Raw genomic sequence first — 12,438 nt, forward strand, 5'->3', positions numbered from 1 at the left:
GATCCCAAGTTTCTAGAGTAGTGCTGTCTTACTGATTCAAGGAACACCCACAAGCAGCCCATAGTCTCTGCCATAAGAAGGTAACAGAACTTCTTTACATAAACATCTCTGACCTCCCACCCAACTCTGCCTGGTCTGTCTCCCCAACCTCTGTGGTTCTTCTCTGAAATCTTTCCTCCTTGTATATATATATATATATATATATACCTGTCTGATAGATAACACTGAGCTACTGGCAAAAAGAGATGTTGTATTCCCAACAAACTACATTTAGAGTGGTTCCCCAGCCACTGATTAGCTTTTAAATCTGTAGTGCAGTGTAGAACCACATACTGGCTTGGCAGCCAGAGTCTATCTTAGAATATTCTGACATCCATCACTGATTGCGTGCTTCAGAGTCCTTGGTTAATGGGCATGATCATTTTAGGCCTTTCACTTTTTGAGATTTGGGCCTATCCTCAAATGGCAGCAAAGACTTACAGATCCCTGGAACCGAACTGAACCACTAGGTGAGAAAGCCACTGACTGGCCTTCTTGAAAAAATGAATGGTGGGGTGAGGTGTGCACCCTCTCGGGTCTCAGAGAACATCCTTCGGCCCTTTCATCCCACCTTTATTTACACTTTTTCTTGAGGATCGTCTTCCACTAATGTCTTCTGCATCTAACTCCCTTTACCACTTGGAATTGCGTTTTCTATTTCTTGTTCTATCCCCTATTATCCAGCTTAACGATAAGCAAAAATACATCCAGTATGTGTCTATCAATGGATAAGGGTAGAGAATAGACTATTAACTAATGTGTAGATATGCCACGTAACTTCCCCTTCCCTGTGGTTCCCCAGTTCTTTGTAGAAATTGTTTTCTCATAACAGTCATTTCTTTCTGATACTCATAGGTATTATTATTTTTAGTAAGAGATATAAATTGTCCGAAATAATCATTTTTTAAGAAAACTACTGAAAATATCGTGCTTATGAAGCTTCTCTAGCAATTATTGAGAGTAACCGGTTTATTTAGGACTCTATTTTCATCACTGACATTCAGTTCATCCTTTGTGGTTTTTCCAGGTGAACCTACCATTTTTAAAACCAACATTATCAGATACATGTTCTTTCTAGTTTCATCCAAACTGAGAAACACTGAAAGCTGCTACTATTTTTGTAGTGACAGCACTAATACGTTGGGGCAAAACAAAGTCTTCACAGAGGGTAACAGACAAGTTGTTTACGATTTGCAAAAACAGTCATAGTCAATTAGTATGAAATACATACATACATACATTAATTAAATGTGCACTCTGCTGAAAGCTTTAAGATTTCTCTGTGTTTGTATACCGTGAAGAGTTTTCTGCAGATTGTTTTCTTAATTGCTGCATTTTAAACATTACTAGCTTTTTTTTTTTTTTTTTGAATCACTAGCTATTTGAATTTCAACCTGATATGGTTTTAGTTCTGATGATAACCTGTCACATTGGTTTGTACAGTATGTATGGACCTGGCAGGTGTCTCTGTTATTTTAATTGTCCTGTGACCTGGCACAAATTATTTAATTTCACATGATCTCTGAATCCTTGTCAGCCCAGTGCAGAGTTATAGTACTCACATTATGGAATTGTTGGCAGAATTATGGATGATTTATTTTTTTCCATTCGTCAACTCTCTGAGCTGGGGGAAACAGGACCTGTGCTCTTGTGGATCTGCATCCTTAGTGGAGGAACCAGTCCGTAAATATATACATTTAGAAACAACGCAATTGCAGGAATTACAAGTGCTATAAAGAAACTAACGGGTGGCACGTGTCAGATGGAACCTGACTCTGGGAGATTTTGTAAAAATGTTTACATAATTTATAAAAAGATTATGTTATTGCTTCAAGATTAATGGAGTGATGAGTACATTTTTATTTCTTTACTGGGTAATATAATTGTTTTAAAATTTGGTTCATATACAGGCCAACTGTTACACAGTTTATCAAATGATAGTCCTAATTAGCAAGTCTATTTTTTTCTTCTTGACCATTTTTAGTGTATAATACATTTCACGGAGGATATTTGTGTGCTAGCTTACCTTGCTAACACCCTCGAACATTTCAGGCAGCTGTGTTATCTTGGGTTGTTAAGTCTGATAGAGCCAAACAGTCGTTCCCTTAATGAAAAACGTTCAGTTTTTCTATAAATATATATTCTTTGGTCATCTTCACTATGAAGTGTGAATTAACATGGAGGATGGATAGAAATATATTAAAAGAAAATCTCCTAGGGATATAAACATATTTTTATATATACTCAAATATGAGCTGCCTGGACAATATAAAGAGAGAATACATGTTACTGCTGTTAAACGCATATAACAGGTTGTGCTAAAATGTATGATCTAATCGGAAAGTTTCTTCAGCTTTTAACAATCTTAGAGATAAGAACATTGTCATCCCAAGATCTGCTGTCAGAAATGATTGATAATAGGCATGCGTGATGCGGCCACTGACAATTTATAGGTTTCTAAACGTGTTTAAAGTATTTCTTGGTCCTTTCACAGTGATCTTGTTTAATCTTTCCTTAAAGTAACTATCCTAACAAATTGTTAAATTTTTTCCTGCTGTGTGTTAGATGGACTCCAGTGCTTTAACCAATTCACCTATGTGGGGAGGAACCTATTTCCTCTTTCCCTACCCTTCTCAACCATAATTTGTACTTTAGCAAAACCACAGAAGTGTATAATCTAAAATACTGATTTGAGAAGAAATTATATTTCGTTCACATCATAAGTCTGTGCTACCTCTTGCATGGACTGTTGACCCGAGTGCCTAATTGGTCTCCTCTCTGCAGCCTCGCGGCCTCTTGAGGCCTTGGACACTCCTGTGGGATGAACTCGTGAAGTTCATCTTTGCTAATGTCATTTCTAGCCCATCCAAAGCCTCTCCCTGGCCTACAAAAGGAAGTAGAAAGTCTTTAACATAGCACTTAGGACCTTCCCCAAGCGAGGCTTAGCTCCTTTTCAAACTGTTTCCCAGGGCTCTTCTCACAAATTTATTACTGGCCGTTGAAGACTCAATGTGTGCTCTTTCTTCTACCTACATATCCATTTCAGCTCCTCATGTATAAATTCCACTTCTTCCTTGAAGTTATTATCTGATAGCTAAATGGAAATTCTCCCTTTTTCTTTCTTTAACATTATGAGAATGCTTTATCTCAAAGTCTCCTAGGACACTCTTTGCCCTCCAGCCTCACTGCTAGTTATTTATGTGCACACCTATGTCCCTTCCTAGGACATGTGTCTAATTTATCTCCTGTCTCCGCTGTCCCACAGCACAGAGCACCTGAGAGGTCTGGTCACATAATAGGTGAATAAAAACATGAGTTATTCTACACCATATTAAGATTGGGTGTAAAATAGTATATTCAAGACAAGACCATTTCTTCTTTCTTCCTTTCTGACCATTTATGTCCTTTTTCCTTCTAGCTTAAAAGGCAGTGAATTAATTGTTCTGTTCTGCTTTCTTGTGTATGCGTGCACATACTACATTTGTGATCTAAATATAAATTTAGCTCTTTGTAGAACAATTCCGTAGCATCAGGATGCTGTGGTATTATTCTCAGAAACACAGAAGGGACTTCTTATTTAATTTTGATTACTTCTTACGGGAGAACCACATTATCAGTTATTATATTCTATGTATGCATTGTAGTGAAATCATTTATTTTATCTGGAAACAACAAATTAAAGCTGTCTTCACTCCCTAGACTATTTAGGCTACCTTCACTTAGTGACCCACTGGTGGGAAGCATGCTGACCCTGACATCCCCAGTGTTTTCCACCTTCACAAGTTAATATTGCTGAGCCGTATCATGGGGGTATTTACCCTCCAGAAACCTGTACTTTCTCATTTATGAGACTAATGAGAATATCCTCATCAGCTTGGCATTAGGATAAATCATAGACATTATCGTGACACTTAATAATAGACGTTGTAATTACCTTTTCAGAGGAGTCTGAAGATTCTGACCATGGAAATTGTCATCCAAAGCAAATGGCAGTAGTCCCATTGAGACTTAACTCCTTACTTGAAAAATTATGTCAGTTTACTTTTAAAAATATTTACTGCAGCTGTGAAAATATTGAGTTTAGAGAACTTATTGTCGAGTTATAGGTTATAAATTAACAAACTGCCTAAGACTTACAACTCTCAATGAGTGATAAGGAAACCGAATTGTGCAGGACCTAATAATTGCTTATCTAATGTGCTATAAATAGGTGTACCACCCATGTGGAGTATAGGAGTATAGGAGAAAAAGAATACTTAACAGCTTTCCTGGGTACGTTGGTACTGTGGCGCCCGCCTCCCTTTTTATATGTTGAAATCTTTTGGTTCCTGTGAACATGTTTGGAATAACTCTGAGGTCACACAGGTGTTGCTAATCTTCACACCTTCTGCAGGGTGGCATGCCCTTGGGAACAAAGGACAGTAGCTCTTTTTAGACAGTCCCTTGCCCTTGAGTGTCCTTTCTCCCACTGTCTATGAAAGCTCTTTAGAAAACAGGCAATTTAAAAACAGAAGTATCAGTTAACTGACAGAGAACATTATCAATTATCCGGAAGCCACTGCTGAAACCTGGACTTAAAAGAACTCTGGAAAAGGTTGTGGCCGTGACTTCCATGCAGATGAGACCGTATGTCAGCATAAACAGACTAACTGGTGTTCATCAAGTAGCAATCATTAGGATAATCTGGGGGAGGCTTTAAAATACATTTGTGCCTGGAACCAAGCTAAAACTAACTAAATCAGAATTTCAGAATCGGGCTGGGGATGGAGGTTAAGTCTAGGTATTTTTTATTTCCTCTGTACAGTCATGATTGAGGACCACTGACTTAGGCCTAATGGTGTGGTCAAGTGAGGTGGTAGTTGGGACACCCAGAAATGCCCTTCTGTGTCCAAATGGCTTGTAATCATTCTACAAATATTTACTAAAATGTGTTAGACTGCTAACATAGGTTTAGTCTTGTCTTTAACAAATGCTTAATCAAGAAGTGTAGACAGCTCTGTAGAAATTAAGTATAAGACAATTTGACAAGTGCTGAATTCACTATTGTGAGTTTATTTTACCTGGCGAGAAAGGAAAGAGGATGACAAGAGGGAAAATGAAAGAGTAAATTTCCATAGAAAATAACATATGAAAAGAGTCATTTTCATAATAAAATTTAACCTATGGAAATGATTCCTTTTTATTGTCAACTCCTTTTAAGATACAGATGCCTGGTTTCTTAATGGTAAGATAAATGGACATGAATTGATTCTCAATTTGGGGCCCTAGACAGGCTTTCTCCAGCCACCCTCTTGGAGTTATTGTTACTTACACACAGTTTCACAGGCAAAGGGATTGGTGGGGCAAGGAGATTGAGAACCACATGAGGTTCCACAGCTGCTGGGTGAGGGAGCTCCGGTGAAGCCACTTCTCCCTGGCTCCTAGCTACGTGTTCTTTACACTGGACTGTAGATTTGAATTGGAGAACGTGCTAGGAGAGTGTGAGCAGCCCAGTCAGTGCCATTTACTGAGTACCAGACCCTCAACGAGGCAGGCCCTCATACATTCCCCCATTTAACACTCACATCATACCTTGGGTGGCATTCTGACCTGTATCTGTATAAGAAGAGGAAGCTGAGTAAGGTTGAATCATTAACCCAAAGTCTCACTGCTGATAAATACACGAATCAAAGTTGGGATTTGAAGAAACAACTTTCTGATTTCAGTTCATATGACTTTTAACTATTGAGCTGGGCTGTATTGCTTATTTTATGTGAAGTCCCGGGACTGTTTCTCTGCGTACCTTTAAGGTGTGTGTACATGACAAGCTTACAAGCGTGGGATGCAGATATAGCCAAGAAGTGACCCTATTTCTTAGTTGGGTGGGAGCAGAGGCACAAAGTCATGCTTGGATAGCAATAGTAGGCAACTACCTGCGGAGAAACGAGCAATGGCAGGTGACTAGGCAGAAGGAAAGTACATCTGAATGAAGAGAAAATGTGGCTGCGTTAGTGGAGGCCTTGGGAAAGATGCAGAAGAAATGTTTGAGAACTGCTCTGAAATAAAGTCAGACTCGGTCACTTGGCAGACACTTACTGGGCTCATTTGGCTCCGCATAGGTGGTAAGTCCAAGAAGGCTGAGGCGTGAGCCGCCTTCTGGAGATAAGGACTGGGAAGGCCGGCATGGAAACAGGGCACGGCCCTGGGTGAAGGGTGTGGAAGATGAAATAACCATCTTGCATAACAGCCACTCGCTTTAAGCAGAGGTAGGGAATGTGAAAAATCACAGATATGTTCCTTTACCCACTGCATGCCCCCTAGCAGATCCGGGCTTTCAGCCTAGATGATGTTGGTATGATAGCAAGAAAAAAAAATAAAACCTCATGTGACAGCCGTCTGTGCTTTTCCTTCTCACATTCACATTCTGGCTGGTGAAAGTGTTGCCATGGCTGACGGTCCTGTGAGGCCCAACATCTCCCTACTTCTCACGGTAACGGAGCACTTCAGAATATGCTTTGCAGCGCGTGATGGCCACTTAGGACACAGCACCTTCTGATGACTCCGTTTTTTCAAGTGCTCGTGCTCATGGGCTTGACTTTAAGCTCTTCTGACTTAGAAACTCATCTGCAGATATTTTGTAGATGTTGTCCAGTATAGTCACCTATTTTTACTTCTTTGTATGATTATGGAGGTTATGAGACTCATTCTGTACATGAAATGTGTCTAACATCCTGTGACTTTCCTGTTTTATTTCCTTTGATAATTTTTAGGTAAAGTTTACTTTTTCTTTCTTATACTTTTCTTTCTTTCTATATTTGAGGAACTGCCCCAGAAAGTAATGGAAGTCTCTTGGGGGTGGGGTGCAGAGGAGGAAATACCCAGATAACCTCTGTGTGATAACTGCTTTTTTACTTCATGAGATTTTTTCCTACCCTTCCTGATTACGCTGCTACAGCAAGCATCGAATAGAGACTTTTCTAGGCACGTGAGCCAACAGTCTTTCTCCGCACCGCAGCCTCAATTCTGACAAAAAGCTGATGGCTGTGCACAATTTTAGCAAACTGTCCTGGAGGAAGTGGGAGAGAAGTGCTTTCCCCAGAGGGGCAGAGCCAGTGTCACGCAGCACGTTTTGTTCAAGTACAAAGTTGATCTGTCTGGAGGACAGTGGTCAGCAGTGCGGAGGATCTTGGTCCCCTCGCCTTTTCTTCCTGCTCTGTCATTGTGGATAATGGGAAGCAGTAGCATTTTATGGCTGGATTTGAGGCAGGATTTGGGAGGGCTGAAAATGAACACATTTGTTTTCCATCAGGGAATCCCACAGGTCTATGAAGGAGGGCCAGTAAAAAGGGTCTTTGATATTTGGCAAAAGCAATGATGTGTCAAAAAAGATTGGAGAGCAACATAATATAGTAATTTCTACATATAAATGGCAGCCCAAATTTTAGACATCAGTTACAATTTAGAAAATCATTTAAGTACTAATTATATGCTTAATATATACTACCCTATGTAGTAGACTTTGATTGAAGACTTACAGGGGAAATGTTGACATGTAACATAATTAATGGAAACACATTACATTATATTATACTTGGATGTTTGTTAGTAAATAATAGATATAACTTTAGAGATGTAAAAATAGGGTTTACTTTTCCATATTTATAAGCATATGTAGGGTACAGTGGGTGCAAATATGGGAGATGTTTCATATAAATACAACGTAATATTAAGTGTTATTCTCAAGATGACCCCAGCAAAACGTTTTAACTCTCGGATTTCCTTTATTTTCTTTTTTTTCTTTTTATTATTTTTCCATATGTATTTTCTTTCTTTTTTTTTTTTTATTAAATCATAGCTGTGTACATTGATATGATCATGGGGCATCATTCACTAGCTTCACAGACTGTTTACCAAGTTTCACATATACCCTTGTAAGATGCACCGCTGGTGTAATCCCACCAATCCCCTTCCCTCTACCCACCACCCCCCTCCCTCCACTCCCTTTCCCCCTTCCCCCTATTCTTAGGTTGTAACTGGGTTATAGCTTTCATGTGAAAACCCTAAATTAGTCTCATAGTAGGGCTGAGTACATTGGGTGATATTTTCTTTTTATTTCTAATAAAATATTTTGTCCCTTAAAACCATCCTATATTACTGCCTAACCTTCTAACTTTAATTATATATGAAAGAACTTTTCATTATTCATGATATATCTGAATTGTGAAGGGACTAGGCTGGTGGTATACCTAGGTAATCCAAGAACCACTAGCCTCACTAGGTCTCCTATTGAAATAATCTGAAGCAATATTTTAATCTTATTTGGTGTTATTATTTTTTTACTCTTTATCCTATAATACAGGTCCCTCTGAGGGAGGAAAAAAAAGAATGACAGCTAAATTAAAATTTACAAAATTGCCTAATTTTTATCTGTTACATTTTAGCAATGCTATATGGATTAGTTGTCTCCAGACTTAGTTTCTTACATTGTGAAAAATATTTTCCTTTGCCTGACTCCCAGGGGGTTGAAACCTCCATTTGGTTCTGATTTAGAATCATCTGTTTCTAGTATGAGCAGTCAGAGGTTATTACAAAAACTCATACCTTTAAAGATGATGGAGTGAGGTGTGCTTGGTGTGAATACTGATCACTAGCATAATGATTAGGAGTGCCGACTCTGGAGTTAGACTGCCTGGGTTCAGTTTAGTGTCACTGGGGAAGTCACTTACCCTGCCTGTACTTAAGTGTTACAGCAACTGTAAATTGTTGAGAGGATTATGGGAACCAGGTAAATTAAAACAGTGCCTGGAACACAGGAAGTTGTGTAGGGTAGGTTTTATTCCTCTGTTGTAACAAAAATACATCTTTGGGGTTTTAATCAATACTTCATGAAGGAAGAAAGGTTTAGAGATGAAGAAATTTTGCTTTGTAAACATACTGGGAACTGGCATAGGTCTGTAAAGAACTACTTACACAAGCCTTCAAGAGATTGTGTTAGAAGAAAAATTGTATGTACGTAATTTAGGTTTGCCTCCTTTTTCTCAGAAAAGCCATAGAAATATGATAAAGGAAGTCGTGCTGTATGTACCGAATATTGCTGCGATGATGAACTGTGTACTATTTGTAAAACATTCTGTGTTTCTCAATTGAAAGGCATGCTCTACAAATAGAGCACTGAATTTTATTATGTAAATGTTAGGGCTTTTAATTATTAGCCAAGATTGAAGAGTATCTGATTTGGATGTCATAAAACTTCAGAAGTGTCTCAGCTACAAACAGCTTAGAAGTCTGACAGTTGCTTTACCAAAAAATAATGAAGAAGCAATTGAAAAAAACAACAGAAACATAGTGATCTGGCATTTCCAATTTTATGATGCTATTAAAACAAAGCCAACAAATGTTGGACTGTTCAGTGATGCTGGCACCTCCCAAATGTCACTGGGCTTTCACAAGGTCATGGAGACGGCTTTGGCTCAGGGGTGTTGGTCAAATCCATCTTTGGAACTCATGAAGAATGTGGAATAGTGGTAGACAGTAGGCACAGTTAAACCCTTCACAGCATTACGTTCAACAGTGGCTGTGCACTTCTACAGGATTCTATGGAATAGAGAAGCCCATAGGGATGAGAAAAAAGCAAGACTAGTTCTTCTTACAATATCCCATCATAAGCAACTCTAAATAGATCTTTGTAGGCCCTCTCTGAGGAGGTTAAGATTTCTTCATACGACTCTCTGCTAAAATTGCATGCTGATATAACTGTTGCCGTAGCAATTATATGAATACCTCACAGACAAAAGCTGCCAGAGAAAGAAGGGGCATTTCTATCATAGGAACGTGTATGATCTGTCCATCCTTCACTTTCTTCGCCACCTTGGAGGCAGCTACCCTGACCCCAGTGCATTACGTAATATCTACAAGTGTAGACTTTCAGTTATGCCATTTTCAAGATGATTAATGGGAGTTGTGCAATTAAGTTCCTGTGTTCTCTGGGGAAAAAAAGTCATAGTATCCTGATGTTTGAGTAAGAGTGCGTTGATGTTGCGTCAGCTGTTGGATATTTTGGGATATGGTAAATGTCGCTATTGGTTTTAACATCCATGAAATTTCATCATCAAACTTAGGAATGTTCTACAAAATCGTGCCCAGAACAGCTACTGAGTACTCGAGAGAACTCTTTAAGTAGCTAGAAAAGTCAACCAAAAATCTGTTTGGGATCAGATTAGACGTTGATGGAAAAATGTTTAATGCCTAATAAATGGAATTTGTTACATTCTCTTACATTCTTTCAGGCCATGGTAAAATTAGAAATTTAAACTCATTAGGCTGTGTGTGTGTTTTTCTTCCTTTACTGACAATCTCAATTGTTAAGCCTTACTGGGTAGGTAGAATATTAACTTTTTGTTGTATCAGAAAGGAAAAAAAAATCTAAATTTGCCTTATACTGTGTTTCATTTGAAAATATATTCTATACCTGAATAATTGCAAAAATTAAGATTTAAATGAAAATATGCTCATAAATTTCTACTGCTTTATTCTATCTATGGGAGAAGAAAACTCTCCCAGTGCTTGTGGTTAAATTGAGCTCCATGCACTTGGTGTTATGCTGACTGGATTAAGAAATAGTAATTTACGGGCAGCATCTGTGGGTCAAAAGAGTAGGGCCTGGCCCCGTATACCGGAGGTGGTGGATTCAAACCCAGCCCCGGCCAAAAACTGCAAAAAAAAAAAAAAAAAAAGAAAGAAAGGAAAAAAAAAAAGGAAATAGCAATTTACATTAGGAAAGTTAAGCTATGAATATTGACTGGGATTCCTATATATGTTTTATGTTAATTTCAGAAGACTAGAGATTACCTAGCAAGTGGAATAAGAGGAGAATTACCTCCTTTCTTCACCTTTGATAGCAATGCTAAGTATTTTTGTTTCTGATAGCACTTGAAAGAACAATGAGAAAATTTAAACAGAACAACTTGTATTTGGTTTAACTAGTATATAGCTTCTTCCTTTCAAGTTGATAAAACTATGAAATAAATACAAGAGTGCTATGATATTGAATCTAGGGAATTATGTAATAAAAAATCCTATTTACTCAACAGGATTAAAGAGTCATGAATATTTGAGAATTAAAAATGAATAGAAAAATTACTGTTTATAAACATGCCATAGTTTGCCATACTATTTAAATATTTCTAGTAATAGGTATATAGTATTTACCCATTGTAAGTACATATACTGATGGTATAATTTACTATTTTCAAAATAAAATAACAGCATCAAAACAGTAAACTCTCCATGGAAACTTGATAATAAAAAAATGAATATGGATATTTTAATTATTTAAAAATGTTTTTTCTAATTGATAGAATAAAACCTAAAGGGACAGTGAACTAAGTTCTCTGAAAGTCCTTAGGTGTTTTTCCAAATAAAACATGAAGTATAAATCTCAAGTCATATATGTTATTTATGTCTCTTGAATGTACAACACAGCAAAATCTATTTGTAATACTTACACTGAGGTTAGAGATAGGTACTTAATTGGGTGAATATGTAAGTATGTATATTCATAATTAACACACATACATTTACATATATGTAGCAATTAAAAGAACATTATGCAATGGGTCTACTAGAATTCTAGTTGATTAGAAAGCTTTGATTATTTTTCTGTGTTTGGCTACTTAATCAATCTTACCCAGTAGCTTCTTTTTGAAAGGAGATGTATATATATGTAAGTTTTAATTATCATGAAAATGCTTATTATAGGGAAATGAAAGCTAAGAAAATGTTGCTTTCCTTTAACATAAAATCAGCAAGCCAGTATTCCATTTAACAAGTAAATGGAGCGATTCATTTTATTTTGGAAATTAACTATTTACTTTGATATGTCATGGTCTTTGTTTTCATTTTAAACGCGAGAAATAAGTAAACACCGAAATTCATATACTCATACCTTTAATATTTTATAGTTGCAGCTGTTGGAATTGGTAAAACTAGGATTAACTGGTCAACCACAACCACCACTCTTTTTTTTTTTTTTTGGATTCAGATTTTGTAGTACAAATAGATATATGTTGGAGGAAATTTTTAGAGAAAAGATCCTACCATTTAAAAGTGTGAAAATATTTAAAGCTACATGCAGATAACTTTGGATTAGCTGAATTATCAACTGTTTTATTTTGTGTGTCTCCGCAAAATTCCAATGTTGAAGCCCTCACCCCCATGTGTAGTCCAACCTGTGCTCCCAGATGGGACCTCTAAGAAGCAAATAAGGGTAAATGAGGTGAGAAGGCAGGGTACTGAACCGACAGGGTGAGCGCCCTTGTAGGAAGGCATACCAGGGAGGTTGCCAGTTCCCTCTCTCTGGCTCTTCCCCTCCCCTCATGCACACACCAAAGAAAGGCTGTTTTTAACAGATAACTAACCAAA

At 37.6% G+C, this 12,438-nt stretch overlaps 1 protein-coding gene across 27 annotated transcripts in view; it reads left to right on the top strand.

Annotated features, from left to right (window-relative positions):
- The window catches only part of MBNL1 (muscleblind like splicing regulator 1), a 204,524-nt gene that overhangs the window by 149,087 nt on the left and 42,999 nt on the right, over nucleotides 1-12,438 (top strand). The window contains exon 1 of one of the 27 annotated variants that reach the window (XM_053600648.1): nucleotides 6,490-6,508. The exons of the other annotated variants lie outside the window; for them this stretch is intronic. The gene's annotated coding sequence lies outside the window, so the exon portion shown is untranslated. Of the gene's footprint in view, nucleotides 1-6,489; nucleotides 6,509-12,438 lie in introns of those variants that run through there. 27 annotated transcript variants of the gene reach the window in all.

This window comes from Nycticebus coucang, chromosome 8, assembly GCF_027406575.1.
Source record: "Nycticebus coucang isolate mNycCou1 chromosome 8, mNycCou1.pri, whole genome shotgun sequence".
NCBI classification, from domain to species: domain Eukaryota; kingdom Metazoa; phylum Chordata; class Mammalia; order Primates; family Lorisidae; genus Nycticebus; species Nycticebus coucang.